The following is a 12,955-nucleotide window of genomic DNA, read 5'->3' as shown; positions in this document are numbered from 1 at the left end:
ATTCCTTATGTATCAAATTTTGGAAAATGTTGATGTAGCTATCTTATTGTTAATTGAACAATGTTGACGAATTCATGTTGAGGCCTTAGTGCCAGGATTTAATGTTGATGATGAATTTATTGTTGCAAAATATTTCCGCTGCAAATTATTGATGTTTTTGAAGGATGTTTATTAAATAGTTTTATATTCTATTTAAGAAATTTTGAAATGTAGTGTGACATGCCTGTTTGGTGATAAACTCTGATTTTTATTTATTATTTAATTCGTTTTCGGGAACGGGGTGTTACATCCATAGCGAGTAGTTAATTCCTGGAGCTCGCCATAGCGAGCAGAGGCACTCGCGAGGCGAGTTGCCCAGTAGTTGTTGGATTGATTCTGTTGTTGATGGTTGATTTATCTAGATGATTAAGCATGGCTATTATAATGGTGTATTTTTCTGGATATTCTAAATTGGTTATAATGAATTGATGCTGGCTGGAATGTATGCTTTTATTTAATTAAGTCATACATGAATGTTGTAATTGGAGTGGTGAGTCATATACATATATATGCATAGGTTGGGTTGTATGTAGATACACACAAGTGGGTCAGTTGCATAAGCATAAAAGTGGGAGAGCTTCGGCTCTGGAACGCCTTGTCGTTCAAAGTGGTGGAGCACTAGTTGCTCAAAGTGGTGTTTAGTGGTGAGGACTTATGTCCTGAAAATGAATGTTTTAACCATTCTACAGCGGTGAGGGCTACGGTCCTGATTATGGTACCACATGTATGGGTGTTGTTAGTGGAGTCTTAGTGGAGTGGTGATGAGTGGCATGAGTCGTTGAGTTGGTTTTTGTAACACCCCGTTTTCCCAACGTGAAAATTTCATTTATTTAATCAGAGTAATTCACCTAAACGGAATGTCACATTCTTTTCTTAAAATCATAAACTGTATAAATAACTATTTATCCTTTAAAATTCAATAACTAAAAAGTCTTTAATACTTCGCAGCGGAAATTATTCAATAATCAAAACAGTCTTTGGCACGAAGGCCTCTTCATAAATTTCTCATATAATCCAATCTAAAACCAAAGTCATAATTCTTCTTAAAACAATACGTAAGGAATAGAAAGACAACAATAAAATTCCCATCCCATTACGTATCAGAGCACCTAAGACACTTGAGCCACCACTCCTACTAATCAGTAATACCTGCAAGTTACTCATACGAAGAGCAACATTTTCAAGCAGAAGGGGTGAGATTTCACAAAACAATAATATCAAGCATATAATTCAATAATTATATTTAACAACACAAATAACTTCATCTATTAGCAATAATACTTCTTAATGTATAATTCTTAATAATCCAACTAACCTCTAATTATCATTTACTTTATATTCATCACATTATAAATATCATCATATAACACATATTAACCAAATCGTAACAAACATAGATCATCACATCATAGTCATAGTTCATATACAACATCTTAATCCTAATTCATATACAACATAACAACATCATTAATTCATAATAATAATTATTCATCAAACATCTCATTATCAATTCATGATTAAAAGACAACTTATCAACTTAACATGAACATCATCAAGTACACCTAACAACTCATAAATATCTTCATATAATCATCATCACTAATAACTTAAACTACACAATATAATCATCACTTAATAATAATAATAATAATTATATCCATCATAACATAAACATCTTCTTATAGTAATATAACAACAACAACATAGTCATCATTTTATAATAATATAACAACAACATAACATAATATTCACTTAACAATAATAATAATTATATATACATCATCTCGTCATAATTTAATAATATAACAACATATTCATCTTCTTATATTAATACAACAACGTATTCATCATCTTATATAAATATAATCAACACATACTAACACCATAATCGACATCATAAATCTTTGATAAACAATTACCAAGTAATCACAACATTCGATCGTCGTCAATAACATAACATAATATTCACTTAATAATAATTAATCATATATAGAACAACATAATCATCACTTAATAGTAACAATTATATTCAACATCATAATCAATATAGCAACATAAAAATATCATAATCAACATGTTAGACAACATAGCAACATAACAATATCATAATCAACATGTTAGACAACATAGCAATATATCAATATCATAATCAACATGTTAGACAACATAGCAACATAACAATATCATAATCAATATCTTAAACAACGTAGCAACATAACAATATCATAATCAACATGTTAAACAACATAGCAATATCAACATCATATAATTCACATCGTATAATCTTCGTAGGTACTTCTTTAACGACACATGGGTAGAACACAACTCGACAAACTCATGGATGATAATTCATCGACAACTTAACAACTCATGAATGATAATTCATCAACAACGACCTTGACTCGACATATGCGACAATGCAACTTAGACACTTATATGCATGTGGTACCAATCGTCATCATAAGTATTAATATACTTTTAACGTGCGGAGGACAAAGCTCCTAAAACGTGCGGAGGACAAAGCTCCTAATCGTGGTGAGGACAAAGCTCAATGAAATGCTATGCATGGACTCTTAACAACAAAACACCGTAATCATCGTAATCAACATATCATCATGCATCCAATAATTTGGAGCTAAACGTCATCATTTCATAATATATATATATAGACATCATGCACTTAGTTAAATAACAGCAGTAGCACAGTCAAGTCACACAACAACAGAGAGATATCAATATATCAATTTCAATAAACAACATAACAATATTAATGTGAAGCATCAACAACTTAAACATCAAACATCTTCCACATAAGGCATATAAATATTTCACATAATCAACAACAACAACATAGGCGACACATGAACATCTCAGGATATAACAATATCAAATGATAATCAACAACAACTCATGCAACTTAGTTAAATAACAATAGCAGCATAATCAGATCATATCAACAGCTTAATATCAATTCATTTTCAACAACTTCCTGATCATTCAATAATAATTCAAGTAATGCAATCAATCAATAAATCACATTATAAACACTTAGCATTTCAATATAGCTTCACAAATAACAGTTAACATCTTAGATAGGTCTCATTAGTACCTAAAGTTCCATTCCTAATCCATTCAAACGACTCAGGTCTCAAATTCCTCAAAAGCACTCAATTCTGGATGTGCTCGCGAGGCGAGAGTTCTTACTCGCCATGGCGAGTACCACTCATCTCCCAAACTAGTGTTGTTCTGGGTTCAATCTGATCCTACATTCAATCCTAATCAATACTAGGTATGTTCAGGCGCTCTAAGGCATCCAAGGTCCAACTAAAAAGGTCGAAACACAAAATATGACATGCTCTCTGCCTGAGCTCGCGAGGCGAGGAAGGGTTGTTCGCCGTGGCGAGCGATGCCAGAAACGCTCGCGAGGCGAAAGGAAAGGGCTCGCGAGGCGAGCGATGAAGATCATCACTCGCGAGGCGAGGTTCATAGCTCGCCGTGGCGAGCGATGAATGTCGCTACGGCCAGGCTTCCTATTTTCACAAAAACTCGACGATTCACATGGTTCTAAGCTTGTTCTTGATTCCAAAGTTCGTCCTAAACATTATCTAAGGTCTAGGAACACTTTCTACATCAATTAAACCAATTCTCACCGTTTGATCATCAATTCTAAGGTTTTGACCTAGTTTTCGTTTTCTCCAATTCAATCCTTTCTTAAGGTTTTAAGCCTAATTTCGATTCCTTAATTCATCTTAATCATTATCTAAGGTCTAAGGACAGTTTCTACATCTTTTTAACAAGTTTCCACCGTTTATTCATTAATTCTACAATTTTAACCTACTTTTCAATTCCTCAAAAACTCATCCTACATCATGTTAAACCTAACCATTGATTCACATACTTAATAGAATTGCAAAGTTAGTCTCACCCTTACCTTAATACACAAAATCGCAGCCCTCCTCTAGGTCTTCTCCCTCTTCTCCTGGCTTTTCTCCCTTTTCTCCAAAAGCAGTCGTACGTACGTTATGTTTTTCTAAACTAGGTCTCTCCTATTTATATAAATCTTTAACCTACTTATTTTTCTCTTAAATCCAAATATTAATATTCTATCCCAATATATATATATATATATATATATATATATATATATATATATAAAATGTTTCTATAACAATAATAAATAACAATTATATCTCTATAACATATATATATATATATATATATATATATATTTCCATAACAAATCATACATATTTCTATAACAGATTATATATATTTCTACAACAAATCATACATATTTCTACAATAAATAACATTTATTTCTATAACAAATCACATTTATTTCTGCAACAAATCGTGTATATATTTCTATAACAAATGACATATATACATTCCTAAATCAAATAACATATATTATATTTTTAAATCAAATAGCATATATATATATATATATATATATATATATATATATATTTCTAAATCAAATAACATATATATTATATTAATAAATATATAACATATATCATAACAAAATATCACTCATCAAAATAAATCATATAAATCACACAAATCATATAAGTATATTCTAAACTCATTTAAAATAATCAAATAATTAGAGAGGGCGTTACAGTTTTAATTACCATAGTTGATGACATTGAAAAATGATGATGTTTATATATAATATTGATGAATTTTTATGATAGGGTGTTAGATTCAATTGATGCATTCTTTGTCTATGTTATTGTTGTGAATCTCACCCCTTCTGCTTGAAAATGTTGCCCTTCCTATGGGTAACTTGCAGGTGATCCTGAGTAGTTGGTGGTGGCTCAAAGTGTCTAGGGCTCTGATACGTGGGATAGGATTTTATCATTTAATTTCTTTCCTATGTATGAAATTTTGGATATTGTTGTTGTAGCCCTATTGATGTTGGATTTTGTTGTTAAGGCTTTTATGCCAATATTTTATTATGGAGGTTTTAAATAGTTGTTGTTGTTTTGATGAGAATATTCTGCTGCTAAATAAATGGTGATTTGATGGATGTTTATTAAATAGATTTTATATTCTATTTAAGAAATTTTGAAAATGTAGTGTGACATGCCCGTTTGGGATTTACTCTGATTTATAATTATCATTTAATTGATTTTGGGCAACGGGGTGTTACAAAAATGAAAAGTTTGTATATTTATATGGATCAAAAACATATTTAACCCTTTTAGTTTTTCTTTTTAGGGTTAAATATGTTTTTGATCCTTATATATACCAACTTTTCGTTTTAGTCCCTCTAAAATTTCCCTTCAACTTTTAGTCCCTATAAAATTTTCCAACTTCACTTAGTCCCTCTTTTAAAGTAAACTCATATGTAGAATTCATATTTTTGAATAAAAATTTGCAGAAAAATTTATAATATTATAAGAATCTCTCAAAAAAAAAAAAAATAGAATTTATTAACAAAAACATGAATTTAATATAAATTTTAATATTTTTTATGGTTAAAAATTCATATTTAATTTATGTTTTGTTAAAAAAAATTAATGTTTTTAGGGAATTTATTTTACAATATTCTACACATTTCTGCATAATTTCATTAAAAAAATACAAAAATTGACTTTAAAATATAGACCGAAAGTAGTGATTGAAAATTTTATAGGGACTAAAAGTTGAAGGAAAATTTTAGACTAAAACGAAAAGTTGGTATATTTATAGGGACCAAAAACATATTTAACTCTTCTTTTTAATAGCAAATGATTTTTTATAAATATTAAATGTTAATATTTTTTAAAAAAAGTAAATGTTAATAGTATTTTTTTTAAGTAAATGTTATTTTTTTTAAGAAGTAATTTTTTTTTGACAAGTTTTAAGAAGTAATTATTAATAGTTACTTTGTTAGATTATTGTTTATTAATTTAACCAAATTTGAATTCAAGATTTTATAATATCTTTCCACTCCCAAAAATAAAATAAAAAACTTTCTTTCTCATAGTTCGAAACAGTGAATTATCAAACCTCCCTGATATTGGAATTGCTCACTCTTATACAACCTAGCGAAAATGCACCTATGTGACTTAAGTCATGCTCGGTACATATCAACGTGACTTAAGTCACGTTGCGTGCTGTTATAGAATAGCAAACCCAGAAACAGAAACCACCATTGATATTCAAACCCAAAGTGCGATTTTGCTCCCACTTTGTGCGATTTTCTTCAATCTTGCATCAATCAACGTCAATTTCTACCGCAAAATCAAGTGTTTATTATCCTATTGCATTGACTTTTTATGGTTTAAATTTGGGTTTTTTTTTTTTTTTTTTTGTGGAAGAAATTTAACATATTTATGTTTTTAGAAATTTAGTTTGCATGTTAGTTTTTATGATTGGTAATTATGAATTAAGTTAGAATTTATTGTTTACATGTTGATTAGAGTAGGTTTGACTCAAATATGGTAGGCGTCGTCGTCCCCGGAGCGTCAGGCTCAACAGCATGGTTAGGAAGAGGAGGCTTAGGAGGAGGTCGGTCCGCATGTTTTTCTCGAGGACCCTACTGACATGTCGCTTCTACCGAATTTTACTAGACACGTGACATGCAGGCTATGGAGCGACGTCACGGTAATTTTTATTGTTTAATTTTATTTAATAACGAGTCAATTGATATGTTTATTTTAATTTAATTTTATGATTTAATTTTTATTTTCAAATATTTTGATTACGCGTCAATTTAATTACACATCAATTTAATTGTTTATTTGAATTTCAGTTTATGATTTTTTTTGGTAGTGATTTTATGATTTAATTGTTATGTAAAAATATTTTAATTATGCGTCAATTTAATTACACGTCAATTTAATTGTTTACTTTAATTTAATTATATGATTTAACTGTTATGTTAAAATATTCTAATAACGCGTCAATTTAATTTTACAATTTAATTGTTATGTTAAAAATTTTAATATTTATTTTAATTATTGTTTATTTTAACGATTTTTTGTTCGTTTAATTTTTTGTATTTCAGTTTCACACGACATAAAGGATGTGTTTGTTGTAATGCCCTATTTTATTATTTATTTATTTTATCGAATTTAGTGTCTTTTTGTTTGTGATGTGTTATATGTTGGTAATTATTAATAGTTATTATTGAACATTTTTAGTGAGGGAATTTAATTAAAATAAATTAATGAGGCATAAGGGCAGAATTGGAATAAGGAAGATTATGTAGGTTTAGAATAAGAGAGGTTAGGAATAGAGAGTCAGAACACGTAAAAACAGTTTTGGGAGAAAGTGAGAAGTCAGAGAAGAGAAGAGCTTTGTGAGAAGAAGGGAAAACTTGTAGAATTCAGAATTTAACCAATCTAAGGTAAGGGTGGCACTAACCTTCTTTAATCATGAGTATATAATTCTGAAAAAGGGTTTGATCTTGTAGTCGTTGATAGTTTTGATGTTATAGAAGTTAGGGTTAAATTGAAATTTGATTGTTGAAAGTGTAGGTAATCCAATGAATTAACATAGAAATTGATGTTCAGATTGTAGAATAACAATAAGTAATGTTTCCTGTCAAATTTGGAATTTGGGTAGTTGAAATTGGGGTTTCTGGGTGAAAAACTGGTTTCTGCCCGTAGAGTTGTCTGTGCCACGACGAGTGTCCTTGTTCGCCTCGTGAGTGGCTTAGATGTCAACTCGCCTCGCGAACTGATCAGTGGTAAAATTAGTGATTTTGTAGAAATGATGTTTTGGTCCAAGTTTTATATGAATTCGAGTGCCTTTTCATGTTTAGAAATGTTTAGACAAGTTTTGGAATCAAATTTGGGCATTGGGAAGTTAAAATTGGGATTTTTGGGTGAAAAATGTTAAGTTCCCGAGAGCTACCTGTTCTAGCTCGCCACGACGAGTGACTTGGTCGCCATGGCGAGTAGTTTAGATGTGAGGTCGCCACGACGAGGGTTAGTACTCGCCTCGCGAATTGTTCAGTAGCAGCCTGCCCTGTTTCGCGTTCTTGCGTCTGTTTCACACGTTTCTGTTTCGAGTTGGTCTTTGGTGTAAACATGAAAGTTGTTGGTAATTGTGTTATCTTTCCAGTAGTCTTGGTTTGACGTGAAAATCTTTTGTGGATAATTTAACATGTTTTTACGAAGAGGTATGAATGAAATATTGTTGTTAAATATGATGTCTATATGATATTATTCATGTTGATGAATTGTGAGATTATGATGCGAAGTTGATGTTGATGTTGTTGCATTTAGTTGTGTCATTGCATAATCATTGTCAAGCGAAGGGGGCTGTAGCCTGGTAAGTCGAAACACGGCAATAGCGAAGGAGTTGTAGCTCTAATGTTTAGAAGCGAAGGGGGATGTATCCTGTCAAAGCTGAATTACGGCATTAGCGAAGGGAGTTGTAGCTCTGTTGGTACCACATGCATAATCGCATGACATTGCATTCGTTGAGTCGTCGTTGTTGCATTGTTGAGCGAAGTTAATTGATGATTTGTAGTTGGAATTATGTGACGCATTGTTGATTGATGAATTATTGCTTATTAGCATCGTTGATGATAAATTGTTGCTGTTTTATATTGTTAAATTCTTTTACATTAATTATTGCTTATTATTATTGAATGTGAAATCTCACCCCTTCTGTTTGAATGTTGTCTCTACGTGGGTAACGTGCAGATAACAAGGAGTAACCGCTGATGTGAGTTGATTTCTCGTGTCATCATAGGAGTCAGGCTCTGATACGTAACAGGATGGGGGATATTTATGTGTTTTGTTTTCCTTTGTTACGTATCTTTCTATAACTTGATGTTGGACCACTTTTAGGTGGATTTTATTTACGTTGTTGATGTTGAGGCCTTAGTGCCAAGTATTGTTTAAACATTGAATACTTTCCGCTGCGACATTATTTGAAATTATTGAAAGCGGTTCTTTTTAATGAAGAGTGGATTTTAACTTTATTTACATTTAATGATATTTTGAAGAACGAAATGTGACATCCTGTTGTGACGGATTCTGGTTTATTTTATATTATTTATATGTTGGGAAAACGGGGTGTTACATTTGTGGCCTCTCAGAATTTTCTGGTCTACGTCCTTGACTAGGAGTAGAGGGGTCGACAAACAACAATGAGGAAGCAGTGTAGGTATGAGAAGGGGTATATGATGTGGTTCTATAGTGTATCTCATCATATTAACTAGAAGTTAACCCCTTGGATCAAAAGAAAGGATGTTACTTTGAAGCTGAAGATCTACACTAGACTTTGAAGACCATTAGATTTTGAAGAATTTTAGACTCAGAAGTACAAAAGATCTTGAGAGACCCAGATACCACATCCGATTTGTCTTCTTTTGTAGCTATCTTTATCAAAGTCTGATAGTACAATTGAGGTATGAGGAAAGGTCAACCAGATATCAATGCCTCGGATCAGAAGAAAGGAATTTACTTAGAAGCTGAAGATCTACATTAGATTTTGAAGACCATCAAACTCTGAAGACCTCCAAACTCTGAAGTACAAAAGAACTTGAGGGACCCAGACACCAAGTCAGATTTTTCCTCTTTTGTAGTTGTCTCTATCAAAGTCGATAGTACAGTTTGTCCTCTTCTGACCACGTGTAGAAATAATTCCAATTTTAGCAAAGGAATTTTGAATGTCTAATCAACGACATTATCCATATCAGGCAAAGATCCAATGTTTTTGATTTAAAGCTTTTCAACGACTCTTAATGTGTTGGCACTCTTATCTAACGTCTCTCAAATCCTTGCCTATATAAGGAGCTGGAGACTTAAAGAATAAAAACAAGACTCTGCTATTTTAACTGTGCATGTACTCTCAAATCAAAAAGGGCATAGAACACTTACAAATTTCTTATCAAAGTTTGTATCTTAGAAATTCTAAGTCTTACACAGTGTTTGGTTTGAGAAGAGAGAGTTACCTTGTTTGGTTTGCAGAGAAAGAGACAAGAGAAAACTTAAAAGCAGGGGTCCCACCACTTTTTCTTTCTCCGTAGAACTAACGAGAAAGAGTAGAGAAGTGGCCTTCTTTTTGTTTTTTCAACCAATACCCTTTATTTCATTCTTACCTTATGATGGCTTCCAAGTTTTTTTTTTTAACTTCATTGTCCAACATATTTTTTTTGGAACGTCCTGCATATATCAGAATTGTTAATCAACATAAAAAAAAATTATCGAGGAATATAAATTTATTTTATATCCATAAAAATGTGAACATTTTTTTTACCTGAAAGTTAATTTAATTAAAAAAGAAATCACACACACAAACCTTTTTTAGGAATTTTACTATACATAAGAGGGAAAAATGGGTACTTTTAGTAAAATGTTGGGGTGTGGGAAAAAAATTTCGGTCATTGATTATTTGTAGTATCTATATTAAAAAGGACTTTTCACTATGAAATCAATTAGTTGTCGATTGTTTTTTACTATTACTTTTCCCACCCTATGCTATTCTCGCACACCCTGTTTACTTTCCCAAAAATACTCCTCTGATTTTCAGATTTTAGAATCCAAATTGAGTTTTTCCTTTTTTATGGGATGAAAAAAATGAGTTCTTCACCAATTCGGATTTTATAATCCGAAAACCTCAAAAATAGGGCGTGTTCATTATTTTTCAGATTGTAGAATCTAAACACCCTCTTAAAACACACTTTTCAAGGGAAAAACAGTTCATATTATATAATCTGAATTGTATCAACACAAATTTTGAACATGTTTGTAACATGGATAGTCGTTTAAGAACAATATTAATCTTCCTAACCCTCATCCTTCTATTTTAGGTCATTGTTACCTGTTCTTGATCAAAAATCCTGTTTTCAAGCTACTTGATCGGATTGCTCCGAAACTTTTTCAGAAAATCAGGAAAAAAAATCAAGGACTCCCATAGGAAGGGACTTCTTACGGGACTCCGCCCCTCAAGATCCAAAATTTCATCGTTTAGACCCATTTTTCATTTTTTAAAATCTTTCGTACTCTCAGAAAAATAAAAAATAAATTGCATTAGTTTTATTTGATTTTTAGAATTTTTATGATTTTTTTTGACAGGTTTTTAACATTTTTTACTTTGTTTTTTTGTTGATTTTAAAAGCAAAATTCAAAATTGTTGAAATGAGACAAATTTTGATTACTGATTAAACATAAGCATATTTCGGATTATAAAATCCGAATTAGTGAAAAATCATTTCGGATTTTAAAATCCGAAAACCTCATGGGCATCTTTGTAAAAAACAAAAGGGCGCGCGAAAAATGGATAGAGTGGGAAAAGTAATAGTCATTGTTTTTACCCCAACCCAAGCCTTGTAGGTTCACAAATCAAGTATTGTTGCGTCTCACAATCTTTCCAAAGTAATGATCATAACAACTTGTATTCTTTTGTCCTTGTTCAAAAAAAAAAACTTGTATTCTTTTGTCTAAACCAACACGAACTCTAGGTGGCATTTAGCCTGAGAAAGGCTACTTTTTTTCCACCATGAAAAAGTTATTTTTAACCATTTAATTAAATAAAAAACACAATCTTATCATGCTCATCTAACACTGAATTTTTTATCACTTTCTTCCTCAACCATTCTCTCTCACACATGTTTCAGTTCTGCACATTTTATCAACCCAACAATTTTCAAACGCCTCAATAATAAGGATTGTCTTGTTAATAATGGCAAGACTCTTCAAGATGTATATCAACCTCTTTGCAGATCTGATTTTTTATCTTGATTTCAATGGAGTTACTACATCCATCAAATATCCCCCATCCTGATACGTAACAGGATGGGGGATATTTATGTGTTTTGTTTTCCTTTGTTACGTATCTTTCTATAACTTGATGTTGGACCACTTTTAGGTGGATTTTATTTACGTTGTTGATGTTGAGGCCTTAGTGCCAAGTATTGTTTAAACATTGAATACTTTCCGCTGCGACATTATTTGAAATTATTGAAAGCGGTTCTTTTTAATGAAGAGTGGATTTTAACTCTATTTACATTTAATGATATTTTGAAGAACGAAATGTGACATCCTGTTGTGATGGATTCTGGTTTATTTTATATTATTTATATGTTGGGAAAACGGGGTGTTACATTTGTGGCCTCTCAGAATTTTCTGGTCTACGTCCTTGACTAGGAGTAGAGGGGTCGACAAACAACAATGAGGAAGCAGTGTAGGTATGAGAAGGGGTATATGATGTGGTTCTATAGTGTATCTCATCATATTAACTAGAAGTTAACCCCTTGGATCAAAAGAAAGGATGTTACTTTGAAGCTGAAGATCTACACTAGACTTTGAAGACCATTAGATTTTGAAGAATTTTAGACTCAGAAGTACAAAAGATCTTGAGAGACCCAGATACCACATCCGATTTGTCTTCTTTTGTAGCTATCTTTATCAAAGTCTGATAGTACAATTGAGGTATGAGGAAAGGTCAACCAGATATCAATGCCTCGGATCAGAAGAAAGGAATTTACTTAGAAGCTGAAGATCTACATTAGATTTTGAAGACCATCAAACTCTGAAGACCTCCAAACTCTGAAGTACAAAAGAACTTGAGGGACCCAGACACCAAGTCAGATTTTTCCTCTTTTGTAGTTGTCTCTATCAAAGTCGATAGTACAGTTTGTCCTCTTCTGACCACGTGTAGAAATAATTCCAATTTTAGCAAAGGAATTTTGAATGTCTAATCAACGACATTATCCATATCAGGCAAAGATCCAATGTTTTTGATTTAAAGCTTTTCAACGACTCTTAATGTGTTGGCACTCTTCTCTAACGTCTCTCAAATCCTTGCCTATATAAGGAGCTGGAGACTTAAAGAATAAAAACAACACTCTGCTATTTTAACTGTGCATGTACTCTCAAATCAAAAAGGGCATAGAACACTTACAAATTTCTTATCAAAGTTTGTATCTTAGAAATTCTAAGTCTTACACAGTGTTTGGTTTGAG

This window comes from Medicago truncatula, chromosome 4, assembly GCF_003473485.1.
Source record: "Medicago truncatula cultivar Jemalong A17 chromosome 4, MtrunA17r5.0-ANR, whole genome shotgun sequence".
Taxonomy (NCBI): Eukaryota; Viridiplantae; Streptophyta; class Magnoliopsida; order Fabales; family Fabaceae; genus Medicago; species Medicago truncatula.
Note: the sequence above shows the minus strand (reverse complement) of the source record.